The 16,275-nt window shown below is 47.7% G+C and overlaps 1 protein-coding gene across 2 annotated transcripts in view; it reads left to right on the forward strand.

Moving 5' to 3' along the window:
- The window catches only part of ELFN1 (extracellular leucine rich repeat and fibronectin type III domain containing 1), a 104,998-nt gene that overhangs the window by 46,605 nt on the left and 42,118 nt on the right, over positions 1-16,275 (forward strand). For both annotated transcript variants that reach the window (XM_063414542.1, XM_063414543.1), the window contains one exon: positions 10,156-10,289. The gene's annotated coding sequence lies outside the window, so the exon portion shown is untranslated. The remainder of the gene's footprint in view (positions 1-10,155; positions 10,290-16,275) is intronic.

Below are 16,275 nucleotides of genomic sequence, written 5' to 3' on the forward strand. Positions count from 1 at the left end.
GTCTTCTGTGAAAATCAATTTTCCTTATATATTCACCAGCTGTATTTAAGAACTAGCATTTGGCTAGCACTTTTCACAATTTAAAATAGAAACATCTCTCATGCTGTGGCTTTCCTTAAGAGATCTCCAACACTTTCCTGTCACATTAATCTCTTTTTAAACAGAGGAAAATTGAGGCAGAGATGTAGAAATCTGTCCCAGGAAACTCAGTGGCTGAAGCAGGAAGGAAAAGAGAAAACAAATCAAAAAGGAGAAACCAAGCATTGGTATCTGTCCCATTGGACTATCATATTATTGGGTGAACCTGTTCAATTCACAGGAGGGCAATTTCTATCACTTAGGCTCTAAGAATCCCGGGTGTTCCATGTTTCTGGATAGACAGATGGATGCTCCCTTCACATGTCTGTGTTACTTTTGGTGTCACACTGTGAACTGAAGGTCTTGCTCTGCCTTGTCTTGAACACGTTCCCCTGAGCACTGCCAATAGCCTGTTAAATATGGATGATCCGTCTTGATTTTCCACATGAGTCAGGAAAAAATGCTGGGAATTTTTTTTTGACAGGTGTAAGCCAATTGGTGTAGAGAACTGAAGTCTCCAAGGCATTTCCCTGGCCCCTCAAGGAACCCTTTGGCTTCCAGCCATGGGCTTTTTGTCATCAGCTGCATCCTGTTCCTGGCAGTAGCACGCCCCAGGAAAGAACACAAATCTCTCTCCTGGTGAATTAGCCCTCATAACTCTTCACCTCATTAATTTTATTCCCACTCTTCCTCCACATTTGTTTTGGAGAAGGGTCCTGACATACTTTTTGCAATTAGTGTGCCCCGCTCAGGACCATTTGAGAACATTCTCTTTGGAAAGCTGTATGTGGATGGCAGCCTGGCCTTCCTCTGGTGACTTCTCCTGACATTTAGTTCCCTATTTGATTTTCTCATGTTGATCTTTGAAATGGCAATGCCTGGTTTTCCTGTAGAGTTCCCAGATCCTGGGTTTTGCACAAGCAACCTGTCCCATGTTACATGGCAGGGGTGGAATCTGGAGAGCTTTTGGCAGGATGGCTCTGAGAGGTGGCTTAGATGGCTCTAAGATCTAAAACCTGAGTTGGCACTAAGAACTTGGTCCTCTGAGAGGACTAAAACTGGCTCCCACTGAAGTCACAGAAGGTAATAATCTCACTTATCTATGGAAGACTTACAGCAAGAAGCTTCCTAGAACACAGTAGGATTATTTTTGCAGTGTGGGTTATTAGCATTGACTCTGGACTATGGCAAGAGAGACGTGAAACCTTCTGTCTGCAAAATAGCTCTTAAGGTTGTAACCAAACCCTTAAAATTGCAAGACATGGTTGTTCAAGACTGAGAAGATGGGTAGAAGAATACAGGTGGTGTCTCTGAAATAAATTGGTGGTTTGTAGAAGTTTGGAATTGCTAATCTTAGGAAAACCCAAGCTCAGTAAAAGGCTTGGTCTTTTAGGAAGGCTGCACTCAGTTGAGAGACCAGTCCCTGCTTTCCTCCTAGGACTGCAGAATGACAACTTTCAGGTCACACTTAGAAAGCAATTGGATGTAATCTGTACCTTTTGCATGACATAAAAGAACTAGATGAGATAATCAGGCACCAGAGTGTCCTCAGGTCTTTTTTAAATACCAAGATCACTTCAGGGTGTGCTTATGATGATTTCCCCTCTTCCATCTCCTCTCTGCTGAGGGAACTGCTTCTCTTGTGTCTCTTCACTGTAGGTGTTGGCCAAGGGCTCCCAACCTACCACCATTATTGGCACAACTTGAATTGTCTTCTCTGGTGGAGCACTCCCTGTTTCAGCACTAGAAAGGTGAAGTGTCTAGGCCAAGTTCATCATCCAGACTCCACAGTCAGTGGAGAAAGTTGAACACCTCCAGAGCGTAATTCATCCCATCCAAAAATAGATGTTTAAGACAGGAAGAATGAATCACTCTCTGGGGGTTGGTACACGTCTCTCTGTTCACTGATGATAAAAGAAGTCTAGACAATTACCTTAACCTAGACATCCAGCTGTAAGACACCTTCAGCTGCGTGAGATCGAGCTGTGCTTTCAGGTCCCTAAGGACCAATTTCCACCCCCCTGTTCAAATGGGAAGTAGTTTTCTGATTTCACAGCAGCTTTCAAGCTGAAGTCACTGACAATCAGAATCTCAGTGAGCCACATATGGCAGTTTTACCATAACTGAATAGCTTTTTAATGAAAGGGTTTTTTACCCTCAGTCCCATCTGGGAGTTATCCATGAGAAGTTGATGTTGTTTTGAGGAAAATTTCTTTATTTTACTTGCTGAACCATTGCCACCATTAAATATTGCTGCATAATTTCCTCCCAAGGAGTCTGTTGCGCGTAGATAATATTCAAAATGTGGTCCCCATTGATTACTTTGATTGAACACATGCCACACATGATGTTCTCCATGAGCAAGAGTACAGCTCTTCAGATGGTGCTTGCAGACGCTCTCATTTGTGAGTTCATTTCTCGTGGTCCAAAATTCATCTCTCATCTTCTCTCTTGCCTTCCTATGAGCTCATTTGTTAAAGTGTTTGGGGAAAGGCAGACAGGGAAAGGCAATGGATGACTGCAGAAGGCAACAGAGCACCAAGATTATAAGGAGCATCCACAGAGCACTGGAGAAGGAAACTCCAGTGGAGGCAGCTGAGAGAAGGGAAAGCCTTTAGCACTGGACAACCAAAGAGCTGGAGCTGCCAGTTCCCAGTCCACCACTGCCCTCCTTGCCCCATGGAGGTGGCCAGTGCAGGAGCAAAGCTGGCAGAGCAATCCAGGGTTCTTGGATATTGGCTGCTCCCCTTTCCAGCCCATCACTTAGAGCAAAGCCACCTTCAGCTGGTGTTCCCGTGAAGAGACCAGGGGACAGCACAGCCCAGCTCCAGCCCTATGTGGTTGTCCTTTCTTCCAGGACGGTGGTTCCTGTTCCCATTGACTGCAGAGCAGATAGGTGAGGATGATGATGTGTCCAAGGGGACAAAGGGTTCCCTGGCAGAGGTGGGCAGATGTGTTACTCCATGGGCAGGGTGAACTGCTGGAGAGGAGACTTCAGGGTGCCAGTCTGTGATCCTAAAACTTCCATCCCAGACAGGTTAAAAGGTTTGGAATGGAACTTCAGGATCACTACACAGCTTCAGCATCTCTGCAGAGAAGAACATCTCAGCTTGCCTTGAAATACATGAAGATTTAATTCCTTTGACTTTTGCTTTTAGATTATTTTTTGCCCTTGCTGTTTTAAAAGTTCAATTCAACATGGAAGTGCAGTCTTCAAGGAAAATACTTGGAAAACATTTTGACCAATATGGTTAATGGAAAACATTCCTTTTTTGAAGGCATCTTTTGCCTTTCTCTTTTGGAAGATGGCAGGAAGTTTTGATGAAGCCCGAAATGTTTGGGGGGGGTTTGTTTGTTTGTTTGTTTTGCTTTGTTGTTGTTTGCATGTGTGTGTGAATTTTCTAGTTGCCAGAAAAAATAATTTGCCCAGTGATGTTACAGGTGCCTCTTGGCTTCCCCTGCCAAGACATCTGCCCACTCTGCCTGCGGGAGCTCTCAGTGGAGTCCAAGCCGAAGCAACCGATGCGTTTCTCTCAGGGAGTTCCCTGCTTCATCCCTCGCTGTGTCACAGCTGAACACATCCTGCCAAGACTCGAGCAAAATATTCCAGAAAAGGTTGAGATGTTCACCGAGCTCAAAGTATTGTACAAGAAGTACCCTGGAGCAAAACCAGAGCTGCGAGACACCGTCACACCGAGCCGCTTCCCCCACCCCGGCAGGCACCATGCCGTACCAGACAAACTCCTCCAGATAGGATCCAGGCAGGGATGTTTGCTTAACACAGCAGCTCTTTGAAAAGGCAAATAAATGGACAGTGAAGCTACACAGACGTGTCACTGTGCAGCGATTTCCGTTGAGCATTTACGTTTTAGTGCCAGGAAACCCTGACTCATGAATATGAAATCAGAAGGAAAGGAAGAAAGCAGTTGTTCATTATTAGAGCTTCGAATTGGGCGTGTGGTGGAAATTAGCATTAAAAAACAGGCAGGTTAAAAAGAGAGGGGATGGCTCTGATGGTCCAGGAGGCTTGAAGAGCCTGGCTCTTCAACCAGGGGATGTGCTTTTGTGGGGGCCTCTCTGCTCTCAAGCTTTGCCCACAAGAAGTTGCTGCTAGAGAAGAGCCCTGGAGCTCAGGGTTACCCATGATGAGGCTCTTGCTCATCTTGAAATGGGGGAAAGCAGGTCCTGCATATTCTTGGAAATCCTCCAAATTTACTTTGAGGTAATGATGAGGAAAGGCAGGGAAGGTGAGACACTTAATTACCAGAAATAAGAGAAATAACTGACAGGAATCTCCAAGAAAACAGATCAACTTCAGATAGAAATCCTGAGGTTCCTAAAGGAATCTCATCTTTAACTGAGACTTAGTGGGGTAAAAATGAAGGAACCTTCAGCCCTGATGCTTCTGCAGGTGGGATGCCTGTCTCTGCCCCTCAGCTGCACTCTAGAGCTGAGAAAAGCCTCTGTGGGCCTGGGGTGAACCTGGCTCCTGTCAACACAGGCCATCTTCTTTCCATCCATGGGCATGGGACACCATCCTTCTTTCTGCACATATGTCACCTCAAGAGAGCTGAGCTTGTTCTGCAAAGGAGGGATGTGGGTCAGAATCACAGAATCATAGAATATCCTGAGTTGGAAGGGGTTCAGAAGGGTCATTGAGTCCAGCTCCTGACCCTGCACAAGGCAATCAACCCCAAGAATCACACCAGGCACCTGAGAGTCGTGTAAACTTTTCTTGAACTCTGGTAGGCTTGGTGCTGCAACCACTTCCCTGGGGAGCCTGTTCCAGTGCCCAAACACCCTCAGGATAAATAAAGAACCTTCTCCTAATGTATCTGAGAAGAGAGATGCTATTGCAGCAAATATTTTTCATGGTACTGGGAAGGAAGAAGCAAATAAATACATTGCTGCAGGGTGGCAAGGGCTTGTTTTCCAAAGCAGCTCCTTGCATCAAACCCTAGGAGCAGCTCAAGGCAGCAAGGAAGTGTGTCATCCTCTCCAGTGCCTTCCTCTGAAGCTGCCCAGCTGTGCTGCATAAGTATCCCTCTGTTTCCTTGCATTTTGGTAATTCCAGTGCCCTTAAAATACAAGAGCCAATCTGTCAGTGTGGGGCACAGCAGCTCACAGTTAATAGCAAAGCATTTGGCTGATACCCCTGCCCTGGAGGATGCAAGGTGCCAGGCAGGAGACTGGACAATGGGCTGGGTGGGCAAATGTCCATGGGACCAGACAGCTCTGCCAGGGTGCTCCTCACCCAAGTGTCCCTGTGCCACCTCTGCCCTCAGTGACAGCACTGAACCGTGGTTGTTTTGCAGAGCCAGGCTGTGCCCCAAGGCCAGGCCATGGGAAGCTGCTGGCAGGGCTCTGCTCCACCCCATGCAGCTATGACAGCTTCAGAGAGTCGTTAGCAAGCGAGGCGCGCTTGATGTGAATAATTAAAATACCTGCTGTGCTTTTAAATAGTTCAGAGCCAGCCTTGGAGCTGCGTGTGTGAGCGATGGCTGCTGTCTTTGGAGGAGGCCAGAGGAAAGAGGAGGGCTGATATCCACTGGAAAATTCAGGGCTTGATGCTGCTTCTGGCAGGAGGAGGGATGATGCTGGCAGCTTCCAGAGGGATGCAGGCAGTCCCTACTCCTGAGGGAGGCTGGAGGCTGACACAGCTCTCCCTGCTGATGAACAGACATCGCAGCACAGAACTCTCCAAAGCCTCCTCTCCACCAAAAATCTGAGCAGCAGTGGAGCTCAGCCCCCACCCTTCCAGCTGCCCCAGGGCTCTCCTGCTGGTTCAGCTCCCCAAACCTGTGGGATGAGGACATGGAGCAGGGGCAGCCCCACAGCCTTGGGGCTCCGTCAGCACTGGCAGCTTGGGGCCCCTCAACTGAGCACACACAGGTAGGGTCTGGGGAGGATGCGTTGTCTTTTGCAAAGATTTCCCCAAGATATCAATTAGACACTGAAATCAAAACAGTTTCTGCATGAACAACTAACAAAGAGTTCCCTGCAGTCTCTGAGCAGCCGGACTCCCTCTCTTCCTACCCCCAGCTGCCTCAGAGTTTGTATCAGAATAACACTGAAGGGCCCCGTGCCCCAGCACGGAGGAGCTTCATGGAACAGGGGAAGATATCAAACACTGTGGCTGTGTCAGTGCTGCTGGAGCGTGGAGCTGTAAATCATCTCTTCTTGAGAAAAAATGGCTTTCTGGGCAGGGGATGGAGGGAAAAATGACATTTCCCATGAGTTAGTTTCACATTGAATTAAACCGTTGTTTGACCACAGATATATATCTTTTATATATATATACATTGTGGAGAGCCTGGATAATTCCAATTTGGGGTCACTGCAGTGATTTTATTTTTTTTTTTTTTTAGTTTGGGCAATGAACCGAAAAAATCAGTTATTTTCACAGCTTTGCCATGATTACCTCCAGGGCAGACAAAAGCAAAGTTTTTAGTAGAGACAGGGAAAAAAATTCTGTTGGGGGCTTGGTACGGTGAGAGGAGAGAGAGAGCTGTGTGCTGACAGCTTTGAAACAGTGTGTGAACATCATCCTGATGTTTGGTCCATTCCCTGGTCCCACGTGGGGAGTGGGAGCTGCCACCTGCATCCCTTTCCTATGGCCTTTTGCCCATGAAAGGCCAGGGCTCTTGAGCTGAAGATCAACAAATTAGTCTTCTTCTCCCCCACTGCAGAATGCTATCCATCTAAATATTTCCTTGAATTCTGAGCCATGTAGAGTTTGAAAAGCCCTTCAAGTTCACTTGGGCTGATGAATTGGTAATTGAGTGTACCTGGATGTTGGTGCCGGCTCAGCCTCTCTCTGCATTTGTATCAGTCCATGTTTGTTTTCTCCAGCTGTAAATCACTCAGAACTTGGAGAGGCTTTTATCAAATCCTGCTAGGAGCCAGTCGTTTTCCCTTTCACAAACACATTGCTAATGCCACGTGGAACCCACTGGCTTTGCTGTTCACTTAAAAACAATGAGGATGGTATTAAATGGGAAGAAAAAATCCTTAGCAACGAGGGAGAAGGAGGAGGAAAAAAATTGCTCCTGTCTCTCTGGAGTTTGCTCCTTTGGTCTAATGCCTGTCCCATTGATCTCCTAATATGCTCTGAGAGCCTGATTTATTGCCCCACACTTCCTTACCCCCTGGGCATTACAGCTCATGTTGTTCTCAGCTTCTTCTGCCAGCCTTGATCCAGCCTCATAAGTGCTTCCACCTCCTAGGTGCTCACCTTTGCCCCTTTCTCCACAGCCCTAGCCAGCACTGGACATGCAGAGTTAAGCAGGTGGTTTTAAGGATTTAAGGGAGTCAGGGTCATCATCTTAAAGTCTCCAGGTTCTCCAGTGTTTCCTTGGTGTCGACCTCTCCAGTGGCTTTGACAATACCTGGCCCTCTCCATCAGTTACAGAGGGAGCACAGCTGGCTCCCTTCCCACATTGCCCATATCCATGCCTCAGTCCAGTCAGTGTGCTCCAGCACTGACAGATTTGGCAGAAAGGAATTTCAAACAAGAGAGGTAACAGTCGTGTTTCCTAAATCCACATTTCTTGGGCCTGTTCTGATCCCTCCCCAGTGGAAGAACAGGAGGAACAGCACCACATGTCTGGCATAACCCATCCACCCAGCCTGTGCTTGAATGTAGATTTTTCAATGAACTGTTACGTTGCTATTTGCTCAGTGGAAAAAACCAGCAAGTTATATCCATTGGCAAAGAAATGTGAGGACTCTGCAATCTGTGTGTGAAGGTTTCGTGAGCGTAAAATGAGGTGGGGTTTGCCAAACGAATATTCATTAGGAATTTTTCATTCAGCTCTAATTGCTTGGGTTTAACTGTTCTTAGAAGGACTGTGTGACATCTTTGTAATACACAGTTAAGGTCAGAAAAGTGTTGGTAGAAATTGCTTCATGTTAAGTCAAGCTTTTCTTTGGGTGTAACAAGGCTATTCCTGCTTAGCTTAGAAAGAGCAGTAAACGATGCTGCCTGCTTCCTTGTTGGGCCTGTGCAGCCCAGTTGGCTAATGGAGGGTGAGTGGTGCCTTATTGACTCCCACTTTCTCTGTGGAAGGAGTAATTAAATTCACCTGCAGAATCCCCATCTTCTCATGCGTGGCAGTGTGCAACTTCCCTGCATCTCAGCTAACTGGATTAGAGATTACGCATGCTGATGAGAAAGCACCAGCTAGAGAGGGTCTGGCTTGGCTTTCAGATCCCAGCTGTTATTTGCAGGACTTATGCTTAGGAAAAGCATCGTTTTGTTTTGTTTTGTTTTGCTTCTAACCTGACAAACTTTGTCTGGAAACCCAGAGGAACACGCACCAGGGAGCCCCACCGTCTGTCTTCCAGCAGCATTTTCTGAAATGGAACAACACTTTAAAGTCTCGCCAGCTCAGCCTTTCACTTCACAGAATATGTGCCTGTCTCTAAAATACCAGGTTATTTTTCCTTACCCCCATAATATTCCCATCCAACTCTCACTCTCCTGGAAATCACCAATCCAGTGTCCACCTACCTGCATTCAAACACCTGTCTTGTGCTACTGCCCTTCTCCTTCCAGTTTAGAGATTATATTTCATAACTGACCTCCAGCTACCTATTGCCTCCCCGTGACACCTCACCCTTGTCTGCCTGATTGATTAGTCTATTATGCTCTGCACTCTTCCTGATGACTTACAGATTGCCTGGTATCTGTCACAGGCTTCCTTTTGTTCTCTAATATTCTTGGAATTTTGGAACACCCTCCGGCTGCCATTCTCTCTCCATATTCCCTGGCCACCACCTGCCTCTCTTATGAATGTCTACTTTGGAAAAAGGATATGAAATCTTTTGCAAAATAAACCCCACCTGCTGTGAGTTCACACATATGCTGGTAAAACACACTTCTAAGACACTGTCATTTTCAATGGGGCTCTTTATTTCCTTTGCACCATTTGGAGGTATAAAAATGTCACTAGATCAGGCTGTGATCAGTGACATGGCTCGGAAAGCAGCTTTCCCCAGCAAATTTCCTCACCTGCATAAGTCAATGAAGCAGTGACAGAGAGGGAGCAATGTTGTGTTTAAAGATGTGTGTGGGTAGGAGGGCTCTGCGTCTGCTGGGGGAGAGGTCTGGGACGTGTCCCAGATCCATCCATCTCCCTGTGCTTGTCAGAGGTTGTCCAGCTCTCTGATACTGTTCCAGGCTTGTCCCAGCTCTGTCCATCACTCTGACATTTAATTAACTGCCCCATTCTCCTGGATCTTGCACCGGATTTGTGTTGTCTTTCTGAAATACCTCTTAGGTCATGTCTGAATATTACTAACAGGAGGAGTAACAAAATGGTTGTCACTAATATTGCTATTATTGTTACTGTGTAGACGATAATAAAACAAGACCTTGAATATCACAAAGATGAGTACTGTTACACTCAGTGTCACTCTTTCTTGCAGTACTGGTTGTTTGGCATCACAGGTGAGCAGGAGCTGACAGCAGTGGGAAGCAGAGAGAGCCCTGGCCAGCCAGGCATCCAAAAGTCATAGAAAAACAACAAAGGTGTGGGAACTGACCACTGAGAGCAATAAAATCACACTTAAGATTTAAAAAGACATTTATGGGAGCAATCTTCAGGTGTAACAAGGATTATTAAACTTACTAAAACCTGCACATGCTGGGTGGCTGGTGGTGGTGGTGGCAGTGGCTCCTCACTCTTCCAGGAGCTCTGCATTGATGTTTGGTACCATCTGCCCTGGCCATGCCTAGAGCTATCCATCTTCCTTGCATCTTTTTCCATCCTTGTCTGGCATTTGTCCCATTCTTTTTACTTCAGTCTCAGGTCCTCTTCCAGCATTCCTCACAGTCCCTAATCCACTGGCGAGTGGATATCTTTTCCCTTTTAGTTACTCTGTTGAGCAGCTGCTCTCATTTGGGCTTCCCTGTGGTCATCTTCGCCTTCACCTCTGGTCCCTGTGCCTGTGTTTGATCCATGGCTTAAGCAGCTGTTCTGTCCCTGGGATGGCTTGCTGTTAATCAAGCCATCAATCAATCTTTTATCTCCTTTGCTGAAACTCCCTCTTACGCTTTCTCTTTTATCCTTGCAGTTGAAATACTGGGCTTGGTGACCACCTCGTGGGATCTCGAATGCCGTGCCCAGTGTGCCTCCCAGCCCCTGAGGACAGCAACTAGGACACCTTCAGCACTGTGGCTGGACCAGCAGTGACACCCAGGCCCAGAGGTGAGGGGTGGCCTTGTCCATGGCATCTCTGGAGTGGGAGGAGGAGCTGGTGTGGGACAGACAGCAAGGATGGAGCAAGACTTTCTGGAGAGGGCTCCAGGGCTGGGAAATCCTCCCCAGGAGTGGATGGTGTGGAGGAGGCTCAAGGCATTCATTCCCAGTAGGAAAGAGAGTGATGCAGACAGGGACAGCAGCCAGGGTTGTGTTTCTCACATTGCTGATCACAGGGGGGTTCCTGGTGGGACTCTGATCCCAGTGCTGACATTCCTGGGGAATCCCTGAGCGGCCAAGCTGCTGCTGCTGCGCTCCTCAAAGTGTGGCACCAGTGGAAGTTACCATGGTTGCATATTTAATTTTTATTTTTTCTAAGGTTGAGTTCACATTCTTCTTTTGAGATTTAGGGAATAAAGGGAAAAGCACGTTATTTTTCCCCTGCAGATGAGAGGTGCAGTGAGTGCCTCCATGCCAACTTCTACAAAATTCTGGTTTATAAAGCGGAAAAAGAACATCGGGTTCATGTCGGAGCTGCAGCTCAGTTTTCTAAGACCAGATTTTGTCCCATGTTCCCTGTTCAAATGACTAACTGGGCACTTTGAAATTTTCTCCCTCTTCCTCATCTCCATCTTGACATTATGAAAAGGATTTTCATCCATCCATTGTAAGAAGGAGATAACTTTTGTATAAAAGTGCACGGTTGACAGGGTTGAGTTTTTTGGGTAGTGTGTAATTTTTTTTTACACTGTTATTATTTAAAATATGCTTTCTAAGAGGACAAAGGGGAATAGCTTAATGGAAACAAATTTCTGTAGCAAAATGTGCAGCTGGATAAAAAAAGATTATTTCTGTTATTGCTTGGTTAGACAGGTGGATTTTGAATTTGAGTACAAAAGGTGCTAAAAAGTGTGCCTAAACTTCTCTTCACTGTGCTGTTGAGATTGAAAAGAATAATTTCTGGAGAAAAACTTTTCTCTGAGCCTCTATTTCCAGCATTGTCAAATCTTTAGCGGCGGCCTTTTCCCGCAGCTATTATCATGTTTTCACCTTTTCTTCTTCCACCTCATTCGTCCTTTTTTGAAGAAAATGTAGTGCTGGTGAAAGGCAGGCAGGTCTGTGGGCTGGCACTGATCTGGAAGGGAGGGGCAGCAGAGCTAGAAGCCAGACCAGACCAGGGATGCAGTCCCAGGGAAAGATGGACAACCTGGCCTGGGGGAAGTAATTTTGAAAGCATCTACAAGCCTACAGCCCTTAAGACCACCTCTCCAAAGTGACTTTTAACCAATTAGGGAGGTAAGCATCAATGAAGATAAGCAGAGCTTAGGTGCTCAGGTCCCTTGGGGCAGACACAAATATCTCAGCAATGCAGACAGATAGACAGTTTGCCTGTCCAGATGGACCCAGACCCAGAGCCAGGCAATGAATTACAAATATAAGTGCCAAAACGGCAGGCTCGGGACACAAAGGATAAAAGACAGTTGTGTTATTTGAGCTGATAAGCTCTGCATCTCGTCTGGAAGATGCCAGCATCAAAGGCTCCGGCAGGGATTTCACAATGGAGTGTTACACCATCCAGCACTGAGCTACCCAAGATGTAAAATGGGCCTTGCAGAGAAAGCTTCATGCCTGCCACAAAGGAGCAGAATAAGAGGTTGTTTTGAGAACTATTTGGCTGAATAATTTGTGATTGATCTCCATGGACACTCTGAGATATTGCTCCAAACAGAGTGATGATTGCCATTAGTGTCTCAGCTCCCTGCCTTCTTCCTCCTTTTTCTCCCCAGCTTTTGCAAGGGCTGGGTCAAATGCTACCCAGGCAGCATGAACAATATTTCCTCCTTTTTTGGTAATCATTGTCCCTTCTATTCATTCCTCTGAAGCCTTTTCACAAGCAAGAGGTATTTTCAAGGGTTGTGAGCATTCATCTCAATGTACATTTTTATGCCTATTCTCCGTGGAAGAGCTGGAGAACTAATTTACTTCATTAGACCAAATGAAAGGAGCTTATGGAGGTAGCCTTGTGCAGGAGGTCAGGGAGCTAGGGAGGGGAGACCTCTTGAGACTGCTATGGAATTTCTTGCAGGAGCTGAAAAGTAGCTTTTGCTGTTTAGACTGGTGCTGTTCTCCCTTGCATTGTGCTGGCTGGTCCCATCACTGGTCCAGCCACGAAGGCTTAGGAGCAATAACAACTGTAAGTACCTTGGACTGGCAAGCCTGGAGGTAGCCAGGCTCACAGCACTGGGTTGCTGTGCCAGGGAGGAGGTGCCCAGGGGGCTGTGGTGAAGGTTCCCATCTCAAGGAGCCCCTGCCAGCCCATCCCAGGCGACACCTGACTGTGCAAACCCTTCTCCAAGCAGCTTCATGCAGTGAGCAGATGTCTAAAACCCGTCTCCTGGGCAATTCACTTCATTCATCAATTAAATTGTTTGCTGTGAACAGTTTGGCCCCATCCAGCTCCAGGATTTCAGCCTTGTAATTTTGCTGGCAGAGGACAGTGGTGCCATGTCCGTGAAATCTGCCTGCCAACTGCTTCCCCTGCTAAGCATTTTCTAGGCTAACGATCCCGAAAACCTTGCCAGCAGCCCCAGCTCTGTCCCTTTCAGGGCAAGCCACTCATTTAAACGTGAGCACATCTAAATGACTCCATCTGCTAAGTGACGTGGGTGAAGAAAAGATTATAGCAGGAGTTAGTGCTGTGTCCTCGGGTTGTAACCCTGCTATGAAATGGGCTGGGAGAACAAGGGGACTGCGAGGAGCTGAGGCTCGAAACCACCTGGGTGACTGTCAGCTTGATTTATTTTCTTGCTCATTAGATAAATTAGAAAACTGGCAAAAGAAATCATCTCCTGCTCTCAGCTGCTTGGTAACCTGCCACGTGGCACGAGATGCCAGCTGCAGGGAGATGCAGCTCCTTCCTACCCACCCCCCTGGCCCCTCTCCCCAGGGACACAGGATGGGACTTGGGACTGCTGGTGTCACACGTCTGGATGGTCCTGCCACCCTAAACCACCTCATTGACCTGTCTGGCAACCACTAGAGTTTCACTTTTCTCTGATACCGTTGACTTTTGACAACAGCTATTTTCTAGGTGAAAACAGCAGCACCAAATCTTGCTTTTGAACGCTGGATTTGACCTCAGAACTGCTTGTTACCCTCATTTCACAAATCAGACAAGCTAAAGCAGAATAACCTGGTTTGTGGCTGTGTCATCAGGCAGGATGTGCTGCCCTTCAGAGATGTTGTTCAACACTTTGATCTTGTGGCTTGTGACCAGTCTGCCTTCAGCAGCTGTCCCCCTTGCTTATGAACCAGACTAATTTTTGTCTCTCAGAAGGATGAAGCTTAATGGTCAGACTTGATTTAAATCCCTGGGTAAAATTCACTCTCTAGGAGGTCAGGCTCCATTTACAGCGCCTTCTAACCTAAAAACTCACTCAAATATTCAGCCTACATAACCAAATGTTAAATTTGGATCGTTTAAGCCCTCCTCAGTACCTTTAACTGTGTCTGATGCACTCCTATAGTGGAAACGAGGCCACTGTTATACACATTGTATTTACACACGAGGAAAAGCTTCCAGACAGGATGAGCTATTAAGAGACTGCAATGCATTTCTCAGCCAACGTGGAGGAATCCCCAAATCTGCAAACAGATGCTGAAACCGGGGGAGAAGCAGGGCAGGACCTCCCGGGAAGGAGCCCTGGGCGTTCCCAGCACTGCTGTGCCAGTGCTAGGAGGTGGGAGGGCAATACCTGCCCTGGGAGTGATGGTTGGAGCAGATTTCCTCTGCTGTGCGTGAGCTTTCTTCTGCCTGTGGGACTTGTCCACTGCCTGCCCAGGATCCTTGTCACCTTGTCACCCTGTCCCCGGCCAGCATCGGGACACACGTGTGGCAGTGGCTCAGCCCTGCCCGGTGTGTGCCCAGGGGTACAAACGCTGCCGGGAGGCACGGGGAGGAGAGACGGGGCTAATTCCTTCCTGTCATGTGCAAGGGATCGGCTTACGGCCCGGAGCTCCGATTACTCTTATCTTAGCCTGCATGATGCTAGCCACATCCTGAAATTACCCGGATTTTTTTTCAAAATCCAGAGGGTGGCTTGGACTCACCCGAGTGACGTGAGCCAAATCCAGCCCTGCTTTCAACCACAACAGGTTTGATGGGCTGTGAGTCAGTGCAGAAGTTGGGGCATGTGGTTTGGACCTCCAAATGCACCCGATGGGGAGTGCCAGGGTGTGATGTCCAATCCACCTGAAATCCCTGATGGAGTCCCAGGAGCAGCCCCAACAGCCCCTTCCCAGCCTCTATGCAGAGCTGACTGCTCAGGCAGACTCACCTGCTGGGATCCTGGCAGATAACACGCCTCTGAAATGGGCAGCCAGGGAGAGATGCTGTCAAGCAGAACGTGGAGTGAAATGTTTGGCTGCTGGGGTTAAACTGCGAGTCCCACCTGTCTGCTGTGAGACCCTTCACCCGCCACTGCTCCCCACTCCCCATCGCTGCCTGCCAGGCCCATCCTGCTTGGAAATTGGAGTGGGGAAATCAAAGCCCTTCTCCACCCACTCCTGCTGTGCCTCTCAGCCACTGACATTAACACCGAACTGGCTGACATTAGCTTTGAATGGATTTTAATAACCCCCTCTCGAGCCTGAATTACCCACACAGCGTGAGGGCCACTGAGAGTCTGGAGATGTGGTGAGGAGCAGGGCATTGAGGCCAGAGCAGCTCCCCAGGCTGTGGACATGGGGCCAGACCCACTCCAAGAGCTGCAGTGGCTTCTGCCAGTGGCAGCTGCTGGTGTGGAACCCTGGCCCCTGGAGAGCTGCTGCTCTGGCCCCTGCTGCCCACAAATGTCCTGCCACCAGCAGCTCTGCAAGGGGCTGATGAGCTTCCCAGCCCTGGGGATGCTGCTCCAGGATGTTTTCACCTCTGGGGTAAGGTATGGCTGCTGCAGGCTGCTGAGAACCCCCAGCACCATCAGTGAGAGCATCCCCAGCCCCTACCAGTAAAACATCAGCCTTGGTTTAGCCACCTCTGTGCATGGGATGCTAAATGAGATCATGCCTGGCCCCGCTGGGAGTCTGGACTAGTGTATGAAAATCTAGCAAGAAGATTAAAAGGTGTCCCCAGGCAGAAGAGGGTATTTATCCCTTTCTTTGTGGCTGAGATGCACATGGTGTGGGAGTCACAGGGACGGTGACCTCCCCTGAGCACCTGCACGTGGGCAGCTCCATGTCCCCACAGGAACTGAGCTTGGGGACAAGACACTGACCAGAAAAGCTCCTTCTGAGATGCAGGTGGACACATCCAATCTCCCCTCCTGCACCAGGAAAGGGCTTCCTGCCCTGCATCTTCACTGCCAGCCCTGCAGCTCCTCCACAAAGTGAAAACACCTCATTTTTCTCTTCTTTTACAAGAGGGAAAGCTAAAAGGGATGGTCAGGTGGTTCTCACTTCTTCTGGAATATGCAGGGCCTGGAAACACGCTCTGAAGTTACTTTTCCCTCAGTTAAAGCTTACAACATCTGAGCTGGTGATGGCCAGTCACAAAGTCACATCACCATTTGGGTGGAGAGTGATGATTTCTAGCTGCCATTGAAATCTGCAGGTGTTTCCAGTAGGGAAACAGGAACATCCACAGGAACATGGACAGGAGATCCCAGCTAGGGTGGGCCAGAAGCTTCTCCAAGTCAGGCTCTACAGGGGCTGTGAAGTCATCAGGCACTTGAAAGAACTGAGTACTGATAACTGCCCCTGCAAAAAAGTCCACGATAATGATTGAGTTATATTTAAGAGGCTCCTTCATACTAAGTAAATGCAAGTAGTTTATTCAGAAAATATTTCCCACTAAGATCTTTCCTACATAAAATGCTAACAGATTGAGATTATGACTCTAATGATTATTTTTATTGCCGGTTTACATTTAAATGGCATCTATTTCCCCCTACTGTTCTCTCTCTTTGGGTTAAATCAATAAAACCTATTAAGAAGATTC

The sequence above is a fragment of the Prinia subflava genome, chromosome 17, assembly GCF_021018805.1.
Source record: "Prinia subflava isolate CZ2003 ecotype Zambia chromosome 17, Cam_Psub_1.2, whole genome shotgun sequence".
Classification (NCBI taxonomy): Eukaryota; Metazoa; Chordata; class Aves; order Passeriformes; family Cisticolidae; genus Prinia; species Prinia subflava.